Below are 14,972 nucleotides of genomic sequence, written 5' to 3'. Positions count from 1 at the left end.
CTGAGTTTACGTACCTGGTGTTAGTATGGTGATTTGTTGTTGCGGTGATGAGTTGAGAGTTGTTTTAAGATAATTATTTTTCCAAAAAGCAACAACAAATAGGCGGCTAACTTCAATCCGGCTCGATGCGACCAAATGTTTAGGCGAGGGACTTGCTCGACTCCTCGCCGTGTTTGTGAGGGGGGTGCTTAACTTCTTAACTCAAGGGAGCGGGGGGTGCGAGCGACAAGAACTCCCAAGAAATTAATGGTGAATGTGGTGATTCGCGTGTGTTGGTGTAGGCAGAAAAGAGAATGAACAAATAAATAAAACACAAGTATTATTAGTAATAATCTATTGGTTTTATTGGAGGCTCTTTTCCTATTACAATAAATAAATTACCTTGTGTAATTTATGGTGGCGGCGACAGAGGCCTGTTAGTATAACGCGTAGACGTTATTTGATAGTAGAGTCCAAGTTGACTCTTCGATAGCTACAAGACAAGTGAAGTGAGAGTTCTTGTGATCGCAGAGGATCGTTTGTCTATTTCTACTAATACATATACATATTCCAATGAGTGAAAATAGCAAGGAGAGCATAACAACTACTTCCCCGCTGGTAGGTCATCCGCGCCCTACGGTATCCGCAGAGGGAATGTGTAGGGGAGATGCCAGTAATGCCAATCAGCATCCGTGATTGATCCAGCTCAGGAAGTGGTGTCAGAACATATCAAAAATATACAGGACCAGTAAAATTAAATTTGATCCATAAACATCCCATTCTGCTACTGATACTAAATTTTTCATTTGGTCAGATGTAGAAGCTATATCTAAATCTGAACCGATTTTCAAGAAATTTTACACACATCATTCCAATCCCTATTCAGCACGCTATGCCAAATTTCGGGCAAATCGAAAGATATATAGGGACTTTGGTGCACCATTTAAATTAAATCGGACGAAAATATATATGGGAGCTATATCTAAATCTGAATCGATTTTCAGGATACTTAACACACATCATTCTAAACCTACTTCAGTACGCTGTGGTGCCTCATTTACATTAAATCGGACGAAAGTATATATGGGAGGTATATCTAAATCTGAACCGAGTTTTAACAGGGTTCGTCCTTGGGCCAAATAAGTGACCTATGCCAAATTTCATCCAAATCGGATCATAAATGCGACCTGTACTTTCTTCACAAAAATATATGGACGGACAGGCGGACATGCTTAAATCGACTCAAAAGGTGATTCTATGCATATCCTCAAAAGGAACCATGTGTCTATCTCGTTTCCTTTTGCCTGTTACAAACATATGCACAAAGACATAATGTCTTTGTCATCACAATGTGGTGAAGGGAATAAAAACAAATAACGTCATTCTACGGTATGCCAAATTTCCTGAAAATCGAAAGAAATATGGGAGGTTTGGTAAACTATTTACATAAAATCAGTCGAAAATGTATGTACGAGCTATATCTAAAACTGAACCTATTTTAACTAAACTTAACACACGTCATTCTAGACGTAATACAGTACGCTGTGGAATCATAAAAAGAGTTTTGAAAAAAGTTGGTTTTACACAAATTCAAAAGCTAGAATACGTGTAGCCCGCCATATGTTATATGAGAGCGTAGCAGACAAAATTACTTATTTAGTTTTCTTCAATGATTTGAATATGCCTAATACATTCAATTCATGGTTTTTGATCACCGAATCGCATGGTTGAATGCCATTATTGCGATCTACGGCAGAAGGTTCGGAGTCTGGTGAAGATGGCAGATTTTTACGAAATTGTATCGTTGAAGCCGTGTGGTCAGATGTTAATGCTACAACCAAGAACTTGCAAATAATCCTTCACGAACTCGCCAACAAATCGAAGAACTTTCGGAACAATTTCAGCCTGCCTTAATAGCCTATTATGAAGGTATAATATCAGAAGATCGAGTATTGGTCTTGGGCACTTTGGAGACGTTTCTTTGCATTGAATTGTGATGATTATGAACAAATTGAACGATTAGTTAAATATGCCAGGCGTCAAGTCGTTATGTTAGATAATCTGCCACGTCAAGATTTTCTTATTAAACCAAAAATACCCTGGCAGGATCTAAATAAAATTCACATTAAATTTGATATGTGAATTTTGTGTCAATCGGTACCCTTAAATATGTAAATAAATACTAATTGAAACAAGCAAAAAATAGGTCTTTTCCTTGGGCCAAATCCTGAGCTCAATTTCCTCCAAATCCGATCATAAATGCGAATCAGAAAATGTTTCAATTTAACATGCAGACATGCAAAACGATTATGAAAATAATAATGAAATAATGCATGATTCTATGCAGCCGAGAAAAACGATTATGAAGTGTATGTTGTTTTTAAAATACCTTTATAATATGACTTTAATTTTTACTGCACTGAACACCTCATACATCTGTCAGCAACTCAGGCATACACATTGCAGAATTCTAGCTCTAGGAGTATTTGGTACTTGCTTTAAATCACTCTTTTCCTTAACTCTGTCCTTAATCACATACCGTGAAAGATTCCCCACGATTTTTAATTGAATACTGAAACATTGTCGCGTATACAAAACTATAAAAATGTTGTGGTAAAGTATACGCCCCACTGCCATCAAATTAATAATTACGTACATATTTCCTATGAAATAGCTACAAATGTTAAAACTAATTAAAAATCAAATTAATGCAATAAATTTAAATTTCTAATATTTTGAAATTCATAATAATTTTTGATTTAAATTCCAAACACATGTATTCTGCAAATAGTTCTCTTAATTTTAAATAGCATTTTAATTACAGATTCAATGATCGACAATTCAAAATTACACTTCATTGATAACAAATTAACACCTTCGCAATTGAAATATGACATATACAAATCCAAAATATAAATTTCCCAAATGTGTTAAACAACACGCCCACCACTTCTCGGTGAAACATACATAAATAACCATTGAGCATAATTAAAAAGGCAAATTATGGCTATTGCATAACTAATTTGTTGGCAATTAAAATTGCAGTTTCTAAATAAATGAACATCAGCCAAGATGTCAGGATGGATGAATAGTACAGCAGACAACTAGCTGTGATATGGAAACTTAACCAACAATCTATCGGTACATGTGGCAACTGTTACCCATACAATACATGAAGGATAGAGAGATAGGGGAGAGGAGATAACTTGAATGAATCAATGAATGATTGAATGACAGCTTTAATTGATTTACAATGCCTTTTCATTTTGTAATATAATTTTTTTCGTCCGTTCGTTCATTTGTATTTTTGAATGAAGCCTGTAAACTGAGCTATCACACACACACACTTTGGCAATAGCCTATCAAGAATGATTTATGCAGCCCGGGCCCATTATCTAAGGCAAATTGTCATCAATGGAGAGACATCGAACAAAAACTGAATTACAAACAAAGATGTCCATCAACTGCTGCCTGACAAACATGATATTTTCTGTTCAAGTCACACACACACAGATGTTTACACCGACACAGAAAACAATTGTACGACATTGTTCAAAGATAATGCAATTAAAAATCAATGTAGTTGAGTAGAAAAGAACAACAATAACAACACACAAACAAAAGCCTACAGTGCACGTTCGTTGTTCGTTATTGAATACTAATGAACACCAGTTTTTGGGTTTTGTATCGCAGTTCAATTTTTGGTAAGTTCGTAATCTTCTGTAAAGGATGTCAAAAGTGGTGATTTGTGTTTTGAGGTTGAATTTTTTGATGGGAGATTTTAAATTAGAAGGAAATTAGCAATTAATCGGAAAAAAATTTCCATTCCACATTCTACCCAAAATCCTTAAATATACATTTAAGATTCTAAACCTTCCTCAAAATATTGGATTATATATTAAATATGTATTCTGTTTATAATACCTTGAAATATTTATCGGAGACTTATAAAGTACATATATTTTTGGACCACTTTTTATGCACTAAAACTTATCTCCTCAGCCTTATGACTACCACAAATGGGGAAAATCGGCTAATAACTTCTGGTGCCTCCACCACAAAATGGTCGAAATTGTGCTAAAATTTAATTTTATAATATCACGCGAACACATTTGAACAAAACTTTGTACAAGCTATTATCTTTACCACACTTTGATCAAGTCCGGACATGAGGCCCATTGGTCCATTTATTCTGGTACCTCCCCCAAGGAGCCAAAATTTTCAATATTTATAAACTCAATGTCCTCTTATATTTTCCAAGCATATATTAAGTCCGAATGTGGGCATGTCGGTCCTCTCTTTCTGGTACCTACACCACAAAGGGTCAATACTCATACCCTACACACATAAATTGTCATGGTATTATAGCATTATGCAACGCCAAGAGCTTGTAACCCGTGAAATATTGGTCCTAGACCCACCTTTATGCATACCGATCGACATGTCTCGATAGCTGAGTCGATCTTGATATGCATGTCAGTCCGTTTGTCCATTATAATTTGTAAACACTATACAGACCACAGTTACGGACCAATCTTCACGAAATTTTGCATGTACGTTGAGTTCTGCCCAATGAAGACCCCTATAGTTGTTAATAGGTTAATATTTAAGAGATGAAATGGACCAAATATTTATTTTTGTCGGTTTTTCTGATCGCTCTAGAGGCCGCAATTATGGCGAATTATTACATGGATATTTTGATAAAGATTTTTAGAGGTATATGGGGACTAATCCTAAAGATGAACCAATTTAAATAATTTTTAATACACTATTTGGCTATCCTATTTGAAATAAAAATTTGGATTTTTAAATATGTGGTATGTATAGAAATTTAAAACATATTTATATTTATTTAATTTGTAATTAATTAATTTGTAATTAATTAAATATAAATATGTTTTAAATTTCTATACATACCACATATTTAAAAATCCAAATTTTTATTTCAAATAGGATAGCCAAATAGTGTATTAAAAATTATTTAAATTGGTTCATCTTTAGGATTAGTCCCCATATACCTCTAAAAATCAAAATTTGTTGTTATTTGAAAATTTGAGTTCTCATTCCATTAAACCTAAAAGGAGATATATTTAAATTTCAATCAATAATTAGTTTACGTTCCATCCTCCCCTAAAGGATATTCCTATGTACCTATATTGGGAAATGTTGACTCTTTTCTTACCGATTTTTTCCCAACATATCTTTTTTCCCAACGTATCTTGAAACATCTATTTTTGGTAGGTAGTTTTTCTACCCAATGATATTCTAAAATGTAAAATTATTATTAATTTGGAAAGTACCGCAGACGTCTTCGGAAATACACATAGGTTTTGTTATTCGCTTTATATAAGGTATATGCTTTTAGGGAAGAGGTTTCGGATTTAATGTTGATCAAATCGGTTATTCAATTCGCTTCAAATTAAATTTAAAAGCAGAGAACGAAGAAGTATAGTCGGGCCGACCAGGCCATACGATACGCTATACAACTACCACGAAACTCTAACTTTCAGCTGATTTTTGTTCCGAGCCTCGCAATTTTTCGTGATAGTTGTACCCTACTACCTGATTAGAGGTCAACAGCACCTCTTCCTTACGCTGACATTTTGTTCGAATATTACTAACATTCAGTACAGTCCTTCTAATTACTTATTTCCTTCACCATATACTGTGTGGTGATGTCCCTAGGCCCCCCCCCTCTCTGGCTACGTCGCTGCTCTTGGATATACTTCAGGAGTAAATATATACGCTGTAGATTACAAATTTTGCCAATTTTTCACATAAAAGTCAGGGACCACTTAACCCGCTAAATATTGACCGATCTTTATCAAAATATCCATGTAATAATTCGCCATAATTGCGGCCTCTAGAGCGATCAGAAAAACCGACAAAAATAAATATTTGGTCCATTTCATCTCTTAAATATTAACCTATTAACAACTATAGGGGTCTTCATTGGGCAGAACTCAACGTACATGCAAAATTTCGTGAAGATTGGTCCGTAACTGTGGTCTGTATAGTGTTTACAAATTATAATGGACAAACGGACTGACATGCATATCAAGATCGACTCAGCTATCGAGACATGTCGATCGGTATGCATAAAGGTGGGTCTAGGACCAATATTTCAAGGGTTACAAGCTCTTGGCGTTGCATAATGCTATAATACCATGACAACTTATGTGTGTAGGGTATGAGTATTGACCCTTTGTGGTGTAGGTACCAGAAAGAGAGGACCGACATGCCCCACATTCGGACTTAATATATGCTTGGAAAATATAAGAGGATATTGAGTTTATAAATATTGAAAATTTTGGCTCCTTGGGGGAGGTACCAGAATAAATGGACCAATGGGCCTCATGTCCGGACTTGATCAAAGTGTGGTAAAGATAATAGCTTGTACAAAGTTTTGTTCAAATGTGTTCGCGTGATATTATAAAATTAAATTTTAGCACAATTTCGACCATTTTGTGGTGGAGGTACCAGAAGTTATTAGCCGATTTTCCCCATTTGTGGTAGTCATAAGGCTGAGGAGATAAGTTTTAGTGCATAAAAAGTGGTCCAAAAATATATGTACTTTATAAGTCTCCGATAAATATTTCAAGGTATTATAAACAGAATACATATTTAATATATAATCCAATATTTTGAGGAAGGTTTAGAATCTTAAATGTATATTTAAGGATTTTGGGTAGAATGTGGAATGGAAATTTTTTTCCGATTAATTGCTATGTTGGGAAAAAATCGGTAAGAAAAGAGTCAACATTTCCCAATATAGGTACATAGGAATATCCATTAGGGGAGGATGGAACGTAAACTAATTATTGATTGAAATTTAAATATATCTCCTTTTAGGTTTAATGGAATGAGAACTCAAATTTTCAAATAACAACAATTTTTGATTTTTAGAGGTATATGGGGACTAATCCTAAAGATGAACCAATTTAAATAATTTTTAATACACTATTTGGCTATCCTATTTGAAATAAAAATGTTGATTTTTAAATATGTGGTATGTATAGAAATTTAAAACATATTTATATTTAATTAATTACAAATTAAATATTGGGAATCTGACAACTGGGTACAAGCGGCGTATGTGCAATATAATATTTATTAACCACCACTAATACGCCCCAAAGAACAAATATCAATTTATCATTATATCGTTGATTTAAAATATTACCAAACAAGTATTTACAATTTCTAATATGCCCACAAGCACTTCGAAATGAAAAGCTGTTCAACATAAGTTACAGCGAAGATTTACAAATAGCTGGCGAACATTTGCCACAGAATTAACCACAAAACTTCTATACGAATGGCTACATGCGAAAACGAAATGCTATCCTCCCACACTCATACATACACACACGCAGTCAAACACATTTCTGGTTTACAATTGTGGTCGGGTTAGGTGTAGTGGTTATGTGTTCTGGGTGCAGGGGGTGGTGGTAAACCAAAGAGTCGTCATATTACTGGAAATGGTTAGGCATTGTGTGGTTCACACTAACGGATATTGTTGTGGTAAAGTTCTCAGCAAAATGTCTTCCATCAAAGTTTGTACAGCTGTGTTTGTTTGTTTGTGTGTGTGTGTGTGTGTTTTGCAAAAGGATTGTTATTCTTGTTTTATGATATATTTTGCAGAAACATATTGAAGAATATTTTTGCGGTTTTTGTGGATTGACTAATATCAATCAATAAAATTTATTGAAATATTGCATAAATTAAATGTACTCAGATGGAATTAAAATCGTGTTTCAATTAGTCAAATTACAAACACTTGAATGGCATCCTTGCTTACTATTATTCAGTAATTGTTATTTGTAAAGTGATAGTACAACAGTTGAGGTTTTAATGGGTCAAGAGTTGATGTGAAACCATACCAAATTTCTGGATCTTATTTTAGGATTGGGTATGCGTAATACATATTTTAACAATGAACACTAATTCATCACAATATGTCATATTTGAATTATTGTTATATTTTTGATTATCGGATATTTAAAGGGTATTTAGAATGCATTTTTACTATTTTAGAAGACCTGTTGGAAAATAAAAAGATTTACAATACTCCTTCTAAACAAATTGACTATTTTAGTAAAGAAATCAGATTTGACTCATTCCATTTATTTTCCATCTGGCTTAACTCATAACTTCAGCCACAACTTCTGAGAAACGTTAGGAAATTTGAATTTATTTATTATTTTTTATTTCAAAAAAATCAACTCACGTAACAAAAAATCGATTTCAAAATTAGTTCATCTGTGAATGCTATTAGGAACACACAACATAAACTGAAAATCAATTCCACTTCAGGGATATTGCTATGCAACAAAAATTGAATTCCAGCTGTTCCCCTTTTGTTCGAAGTTTCTTTTTTTCAATAACCAGTCAATTTACTTACACATTTTTATTTGGTAAGGTTTCTGTTTCTTCTTCGTGTTCATTGTGCATTTAACGAAACAATGTCAATGTTGAATTTTTTTATGCTAACAAATTGCTTCCGCTTTGTGTGGCGTATTGCCCAGGTAAATTGTTTTTGACATAAAAAACCAGTGAGCGGAGCAGTATAGTCGGACGGGGCCGACCATACGATACCCTACACAACTACCACTGAACTCAAATTTTCTACGGATGTGTATTCCGAGCCTGGGCAATATTTCGTGATATTTGCACACTCTTGCCCGATTAGAGGTAAACAGCACCTCTTCCACACACTGACATATTTTCCGAATATTACGAGTATTCAGTACAGTTATTGTCCAGATTCCCTTCACCGTGGGTTGTGTTGTTGTAGATCGACTCGAAAATAACACAAAAAAATTAAGTTTTCGGTCCACTTCATTCCAAAATTATTATCTGATCATCACCAAAAATTAAAGGCGTTGTCCTTGACCATAACTGGAACCTCATGAAACATTTCAAAGCGATCAGCGCTATGTTCGGCTCTCTAGAGTGATAATGGGTTACTAAATAACATACAAATACGGAGATACCTGTAAATATTTAGGTGTAACTCCCACATATTGTCGCACATGCGACAATATAATTGGTCTTAATTTAAAGGTCAACCACTCCTCTTGGATATAATATCAATTTTTCGGGTCTATGTCCTTCAGGGGTAAATATATACACTATAGAATACAAATTTTGTCATTTTTCACATAAAAGTCAGGGTCCATTTGACCCGCTAAATATTGACCGATCTTTATCAAAACAGGCATGCTTATTCTTTGGCACGACCCCCTTCTCCATGCAAAATTTCACGATGTTCGGGTCATTATTGCGGCCTGTGGAGCGACCAGAAAAACCGACAAAAATTTAGTATTTGGTCCATTTCATCCCCTAAATATTAACCGATCTTTTCCAAAAACAATAGGGGTCTTCATTGGCCAGAACCCATCCTACATGCAAAATTTCGTGAAGATTGGTCCATAAAAAAAACGACTCAGCTAGTCGAGATATGACGATCGGTATACTTAAAGGTGGGTCTAGGACCAATATTTCGCGGCGTTACAAACTTTTGGGGCTGCACAAAGCTATAATACCCTGACAACATAGTTGTGTAGGGTATAATAAACAAGCAAACCAATTCATGCATATTTGTGGGATATTATTTGTAAAAAGGAAATCAATTGTTATATTATTCACCGTATCGTAATAGTAAGGGCATATTGAGTATACCTAACCATTGTGTAACTATTCGAAATACGCATGCCTCCACAATGGACATAATAACATTTGCATCCTACCACTGATCATAAATATAATGATATTGGTCCAAAGATGCTTGGGGTTTAAAATTCATATATCGATAATTCACATTTTGGTCCAATTAAAGTGATAATAGGTCAAGGGTATACAAATTTGATTTTCACTTAACAAATACCCTAACAAAAATTGTTTATTTTGCACACAGTATATCAGTTTAGCACAGTTTGAATTTGACAGGACAAAAAGTTTATGTACAGATGCGGACTAAAAATTGGAATGATCTAATTTTTATCAAATACAGAACTTTTTACAACAATAGGTGGCGTATGTATAACACAATATTTAATACCCATCACTAATACGTTCTAAAGCACAAATTTAATTTTGACATGTTCTTTTCGATTTATTCTTTCGGATTATAAATGTGTATTTACAAAAACATTGAGCGAGTCAGTAAAATCGGACGAGGCCGACCATATGATACCCTTCACAACTACCACTGAACTTTAACTTTCAGCGGATCTGTTTTCCAAGCTTGGACAATTTTTCGTGATACTTTCACCCTTCGACTGGAGGTCAACAGTTTGTCTTTCCCACCCTGAAATGATTCCGAATAATACTTTCCCATTTAAAAAAAAAAATTATTATTTTGTGCGTTTCTTAATTAAAAAAGTCCTTATTTTTGATGGCGGGCATGATAACTCCTCACTGGAACATCGGAATTCGAAAATTCCAAAGGTGTTAGAAAGAGTACATGTCTGGCTCTCGTATGAACTAGGATTATTGACTTCGCTCAAAAATTAACAAAATGGCGGACCTTTGAAAAAATATTTTTGGAAAATCGCCGATTTTTGACCACAAACCAAGTTAAAAAATAAGGAAGATCTTCATTGATTGGATTTATCCTAGTTCATACGATAGCTATATATTCACAGAGAAACGTCCCAAAATTTGGAATCGATCGTATTATTAGTTTTTGAGTTCGCAAAACAATGTTTGGAGAAAAACGCTTTTAAAGTTTGAGAAGCCCTTCAGCCGTCACTTGATACTGACACAATAAATCGGCTATATCTTCAAGAGTTCTGGAGATTTTCACTTGAAATTTTGTAGGCACATTCTTAAATTAGGGTAGATTCGAATTAATTTTTGACACCGAGAATGGGGGGTCCCCTTAAACTACTCTTGCTTAGCCTAATCTCAAACACAAATAATCTATTTGTTCTAATAATAGAATTTGATCTGTGGAGAGTTTTCCCATCGTGTACATCATAAAATCTCGACACCAACAACAACAGTGTTATCAGCGTTGCATGTGGAATTTAGACTCTTATCTTCAAACACTCCAACGATCAAATCTGCTATAATAGAAAATTCTGTTCAAAGTATTTTGAACATGCTGACGACTGGCAAGGAGAGGTGACAAATTAAATTTCTGTTCAAAGCATTTTAAACAATTCATATGTCACGCATTTGTTATTAACCATCACTATAAAAACCGATTATTATAAGAACAGTCATTCTGATTAATTAGGTCTATCCACTTCCCCGTGTAACAGCGGCGATCTTCAACTGATAACAGGTTCTCTAGTGCAACTGAATCAATACAAACTTCGTTATCATTTGATCATTAACGAAAAATTACGAATCGGCCTTGGCCATAAGCGGAACCCCATATAAAATTGCATAGCGATCCGATCGATATTTCCACATTCTCGTGTGGTAATGGTAATACTAAGCAAATCCGCATACGTTGATATCTGTAATTATCTTAGTATAACTCCCATAATTGGATCAATATAAAGGTCAAGCACTACTCTAGGATACACTGTCAACTTCTCCAGCAGGAGTAAATATATACGCCACAGAATACTATTTTTGTTATTTTTTAATCTGGGTCTACTAAATATTGGGAGATCATCATTGAAACTGTCATGTTTAATCTATGGTCAGACCCCACTCTCTCTGTGTAAAATTTTATAATGTTCGAGACATAATTGCGGTCTCTATAGCTACCAGAAAAACATACAAACACGAAGTTGTTGGTTCATCCCCTAACCACTAATGGAACCCAACTGTGGCCTGTATCGTGTCCACAAATCGGTCATCGGTATACTAAATTTGACATAGCAAGTCTATAATAATGTGTGTTAAGTTCTTGAAAATCGGTTTAGATTTAGATATAGCTCACATATATATTTCTGTCCAATTTAATGTAAATGGTATATCGAAGTCTCTGTATATATTTCGATTTGCACGGAATGGCGTGTGCTAAGTTTCGTGAAGATCGGTTCAGATTTAGATATAGCTTTAGATATGTATATTTTCTTCCGATTTTATGTAAATTGTGCATTCGTTTTTCATTGTTAGGTCCTTAATGTATATCTCAAGGTGCATCACGACTTTGCGATAAAGTATAAAACCTAAACTCAAGAACAACTGAATTCCCACGTGCAGTCATTCCTGGTCTTTTTTTCTAATTGGCATTTGCCAAATTTCCCCATAACACTTGAGATGGCTATGTCCACATAATATCCATCCTCAATGTGTGACTCTTAGGTAAGGTCCGAACAATTGAGTTGAAAGGTATTAATCGGAAAAAATTAACATTCAACAAGTCAGCAATACGAGCACAAAAGCAAGGAAATACCTTGCGTTACTTCCTTTTGACCTTATTTCAAAAAAAAAAAAATACATTAAAGTGTTGAGAAATGCCTATCGCTTACACAATAAATCGATTATATCTTAAAGAGTTTTTGAAATGTCCACTTGAAGTTTGGAGTTGAGAATGGGGGGTACCCTTAAGCATTATGGTGGGAACTATCTGATAGAGTTGAAAGGTATTAATCGGAAAAAATTAACATTCAACAAGTCAGCAATACGAGCACAAAAGCAAGGAAATACCTTGCGCTACTTCCTTTGGACCGTATTTAAAAAAAAAAAAACATTAAAGTGTTGAGAAACACGTGTCGCTTACACAATAAATCGATTATATCTTAAAGAGTTTTTGAAATTTCCACTTGAAGTTTTGAGTTGAGAATGGGGGGGTACCCTTAAGCATTATGGTGGGAACTATCCGGTTGATATAGTTCTTCTTAAGTATATGTATTCCTATTTTGAATTTTCCCGTACATCTATCATAACTTGAGTTCTCCTAATCTCCATACCAATAAAAATTAACCCGCAGACAGACTAACGATCCTTTTTTTGGTGATTTTTCATTAGAATGTGATACGATACAGTCTAAATTTAGGTGTTCTCCAACAGAATAATTTATAAAATATTCCCAATGTTTAGATCAATTGAAAAGAGCATTCTCTTTATATTCTTCATCCTTGAAGAGAGTTGTTGATGGCCACTTTCATATAAAAATACTGACTGAGTTCTTTGAATACTAAACATGTTTAAGTTTTGCATGCCCATATTTCCCAACTATAGACTTGTTATAAATTTTAAATGGAAAAGCACACACAAGTACACAAACATTTTCTTTGAAATAAGATAGAATTTTAGAAACAAAAAAAGACTTCTACTACGCAATGCAAAAAAAATCTCAATAAGACTTAAGTGTGTCACTTAAAGCTCGCATTCCAATGACAAAGACCTTCTTGGAAAAACTGAGAAAACTAGAACGAGCATTCAAATACACCTTCATACAAAAACAGCTGGATATAAAAATATAGCTACTCATGTTGACTGCCTGCAGAATCATCGCCATCATCACCAACTAAGGAATAATTTTAAATGGAAAAGGTAAAAGTTTTTGAAGTGCCAATGAACAATTTTAAAAATAGTGTACTACACCATGGTGAGTAGGTAAAAATGTTCTCTAAATAATTGGTAGCAAACATTTAGAAAAAGAAAAACTAGGAGAAAGAAGAATTATTTTTCATAAAACTTTTTTTCGATATTTCCTTTTTTCTTTGATTAAGCAAATTGTTGAAAGCGTTATGAAGGCCCCAAACATTTTCAAAACGAACAGTAAAGGACAAGAAACAAGAAAAGCTAAATTTTTCTTAACTTCATAATCTTGCCCTTTATCATTGTCGCCGTGGAAAGAAATCACTTTGAAATATTGTAAAGAATTTCCACGTCTTTATATTTAAAACGTTACTAATGTAAGTAATTTTTCTCTTTTATTGCAGATAGCCTCCCTCGGGCGATGTTGATGTCTTTAATTGCAAATGTATAACCATTGGAGGATGAAAGAAAGTTGCTCATAAATTCCCAACAGCAAATGACAATAACAATAATCATCACAAGAATTAGAAACGAAAGCTAAAGTGAAAAGAAGAATAAAAAAACGGCTATGAAAATGAGGCATAACAATATCCAGGATACGAGTATAGCCATTCCAGCTGCTAAAAGTGTGGTTCATAAAAACAGCTGCCATTGTGGCTGCTGATGAAACAAACACGAAACAATACAGACCAAGTTAACGCTGGCCATTCACGGCTCTTAACAAAGCAAAAATTTTTGTAGATGCCTACAACCAAAACAACAACAGAAAGAACAACGTTTTTATTTGCAGAAAATTTGCCATAAACCACGCACAAATATCGAAGCTAACGAAACGTAAAACCCGGAGGCCGGAAAACTTAGAAACAAAACACACACACGCATTCGCACACACAGTACAGCCATGGACCACAATCACAGCAATCTTCAACTGCGTCAACAACATCAGCCGCAGCATCAACAACAACAACATCAGACATTACCCCCACAGGCACAAACATTATCCTCATCGATGGCCATCGCCTGTGCCGAATGGCTAAATGCCACCGAATGTAGCAATTTCACATTTGCCATTGGCAAAAGCCGCGGCATAGCCACGGTTGCCGCCGCTGCTGCTGCCGATGGCTTGAATACCACCCTGCCTCCCGATAATCTCGTTGAAATGGACATAGAGGCCGATTGGCCGTTAGAACGAGTTGTATCCATGATTGTGCCTGTCTTCTTTGGTATTATTGGATTTGCCGGTCTACTGGGAAATGCTTTGGTCATACTGGGTAAGTGCAGCATCTACTCCCCCAAGCCTCTTACTGTGATACACATTGATTCACTCACCGTTGGCCCGTGGAAGTGTACCATTTCGCAAATGGAACTGCAAATAACAATTTGATGAACAAAATTTTGTTAACACATTTTTTGATGGACGCAAAAGGCAAAAGGAGTAAAGCTTACATGTGTAGGTACGATACACACAAATACTTCCAAATTGACGATTTATTCAACTGAGTAAATCTTCGACGAACCAATTGATCAAATTTGGTAAATAC

General features: G+C 34.7%; 1 pseudogene; it reads left to right on the top strand.

The window, feature by feature from the left end:
• Positions 1-1,506: 1,506 nt before the first annotated feature.
• Positions 1,507-2,121, top strand: LOC133338150 (ubiquinol-cytochrome c reductase complex assembly factor 1-like; annotated as a pseudogene).
• The last annotated feature ends 12,851 nt before the right edge of the window (positions 2,122-14,972 follow it).

This window comes from Musca vetustissima, unplaced genomic scaffold (genome assembly GCF_032173495.1).
Source record: "Musca vetustissima isolate MV318-11 ecotype Yass unplaced genomic scaffold, APGP_CSIRO_Mvet_v1 utg247805, whole genome shotgun sequence".
Lineage (NCBI taxonomy): Eukaryota > Metazoa > Arthropoda > Insecta > Diptera > Muscidae > Musca > Musca vetustissima.
Note: the sequence above shows the minus strand (reverse complement) of the source record. Positions and strands in the feature narration are given on the sequence as shown.